Genomic DNA, 2,519 nt, shown 5'->3' on the forward strand with positions numbered 1-2,519 from the left:
TGTGGTTATTGGGTGAGTTGGCCAACATAATTTCCTGCCATTTTTAAACAATTTTAGGAATATACTCTTTCTAATTTTTTCTTCTCCTCAAACAGGAGACCGTGGATATCCTTGCACCCCCTGGCTCATGACTCCTTACCGTAATCCCAGGCCAGGACCACAGACGGCATTTAACTCCGCGCTTACTGCCACTAGACAGCTGGTGGAGCGCACAATTGGGGTCCTTAAAGGCCGGTTTCGTGTGCTCCACCGCACTGGTGGCGACATCATGTATTCGCCGGAGATGGCAAGTAAATTAGTGGTCCTGTGCGCTATACTACATAACATCGCGGTAAGGAGTAGCGTAGAGCTTCCTCAGACAGAGGAATTGCCTGATGAGGAGCCAGGGGTTGTCCGTCGCTTCGGTGGGGGGAGTGTTACACGGAGGGGAAGCCAAGTCAGGGCAAGCATTGTTGAAGAATATTTCAGGTATAGTGTTTTTTTATTTACTTTTTGAAAATAATCAAAAACACAGTATGCTTATGCTCATTTAGTAACGCAGACATTTGGCTTACTATTGTAAGGTCATTGTGTAATTATTCGGGTGTGTGGGAATCTCTAATTATGTTTATCAAAAATAACCGTAAACAGGTTAAGCTTACAATGTGTTACTTTCGAATCTAATAATGTGATGTTGCTAAATAGTGTCCTTATTTTTTTTCTTTCATAAAATCCTGTTTGTTTTTAATAAAAAAAAAACTAATTAAAATGAATGTGGACCACTTTGTGACTGTCCAGCTGAATTATCACACAAACTGTGGTGAGTACACAGATATTTGTACAAATTCTTAAAAAAGTGTGTGTGTGTGTGTGTGTGTGTGTGTGTGTGTGTGTGTGTGTGTCTGTGTTTGTGTGGGTGTTTTAGTTGGTTGTGTGTTCAATTATTTTTTTCTTTTTTCTCTTCCGCGACTGCGTATTTCCGCTCGAGCGAAATTACCACTGTGCTCTTCACAGCATTGCAAAGATCAATAAAGTTAATTGAAATGACGGCATAGATTTTAGACAAATCACATGCTAACACACACTATAAATATATGCCCAAATAAGGAAAACTCCATTGCCATGATGCGTGCAGCACCTTTCACCAGGCGGGAGCTCCGCGTCCTGGTTGCGGTGATGGACCGCCGCATAGGCCGCGTTGGGCGCTTTATCCCAAATCGGGTTAAGCGCGAGGCCTACGCGGAGGTCCGCCACCTACTGCGGTCTCGCGTCCGCAGCAGGCGGACCATCATTCAACTGGAGAGGAGATGGAGTGATCTCCGCAGGAGGACTCCTGAACTGTTGGCGGAGATCCGCCAGCAAATCCGGGCACTGCGTGCACGCAGTAAGTTACATTACATAACAGAGATTATTAGCATAAATTTTGCAAAATTACACTAAGTGGTAGTCTGTAATTGCAACACTGACTGAACAAATTTAATAAATATGACAGTGTGTGTGGTTAGGGCAAACAGTACTGACTGTAGCAAAGTGATTCAAAACAAGTGCATGTTGTCCAGAATTAATACCCAGGCTGGAAACTGTACCAAATAACTTGATCAGTGGTGTCTATATAATAAGGTGGCTTGAATAGTGATCTGGTGATTTAGCCTATACCAATCAATATGACTCAATGGAATAGATTCAGTAATGAGCATAAAAAAAGTTTAGTAGAAACATTTTGGTTGCTGTGGCCAACATGAAGAGTTAGAAAAATCTTAATAAAACAAAACAAGCCCTGTGTCTTTTACATGGGACAGAACAGTGTAATTGACAAATGGTGTTTCTGAAATTTAACATGCAATCTAAAATATAACACATATATCATTATAGGACGACCACAACGGCAACCAGATGCAGGGAGGCAACATCAGGCCCCTTCTCAGCCCCCCTCCCCTTCTCACTCCCCCTCCCCTTCTCACTCCCCCTCCCCTTCTCAATCCCCCTCCCCTTCTCACTCCCCCTCCCCTTCCCAGTCCCCCTCACCTTCCCAGTCCCCCTCAGCTTCCCAGTCCCCCTCACCTTCCCAGTCCCCCTCAGGTTCCCAGTCCCCCTCAGGTTCCCAGTCCCCCTCAGCTTCCCCGGCCCCCTCAGCTTCCCAGGCCCCCTCCCCTTTCCACTCCCCTTCTCAGCCCACCTCTCCTTCTCTTTCTGTGCCCCCTTCTCCTCCTTCCCAGTCCCCTTCTCCTTCTACTTCCAACTCCCCTTCTCAGCCCCCCTCACCCTCTATTGGACAAACATTCTCTCCGCCCCCCTCGCCATCTCAATCAGACCCACCCTCAGAAATTACATCCCCAATCCCTCCTCCTTACCCCATCTCTCCTCCTTCCCCAATCCCTCCTCCTTCACCCATCCAGACTCCTTCCCCCATCCCTCCTCCTTCCCCAATCCCTCCTCCTTCCCCCATCCAGCTGCCTTCACCACCCACTGAATGGGCAGAAGAAGCCCCTGATGGTCTCAGTGGTGAACATAATGTTGCTGAGGAAAGTAAGTGTTTTAAC

At 46.6% G+C, this 2,519-nt stretch overlaps 1 long non-coding RNA gene across 1 annotated transcript; it reads left to right on the plus strand.

The window, feature by feature from the left end:
* The first annotated feature begins 322 nt into the window (after window positions 1-322).
* Window positions 323-2,030, plus strand: LOC134965570 (uncharacterized). The gene is made up of 3 exons (XR_010188442.1): window positions 323-468; window positions 778-799; window positions 1,852-2,030. It is a non-coding gene; the product is annotated as an uncharacterized LOC134965570 (long non-coding RNA).
* Window positions 2,031-2,519: the final 489 nt, after the last annotated feature.

The sequence above is a fragment of the Pseudophryne corroboree genome, chromosome 10 (assembly GCF_028390025.1).
Source record: "Pseudophryne corroboree isolate aPseCor3 chromosome 10, aPseCor3.hap2, whole genome shotgun sequence".
Taxonomy (NCBI): domain Eukaryota; kingdom Metazoa; phylum Chordata; class Amphibia; order Anura; family Myobatrachidae; genus Pseudophryne; species Pseudophryne corroboree.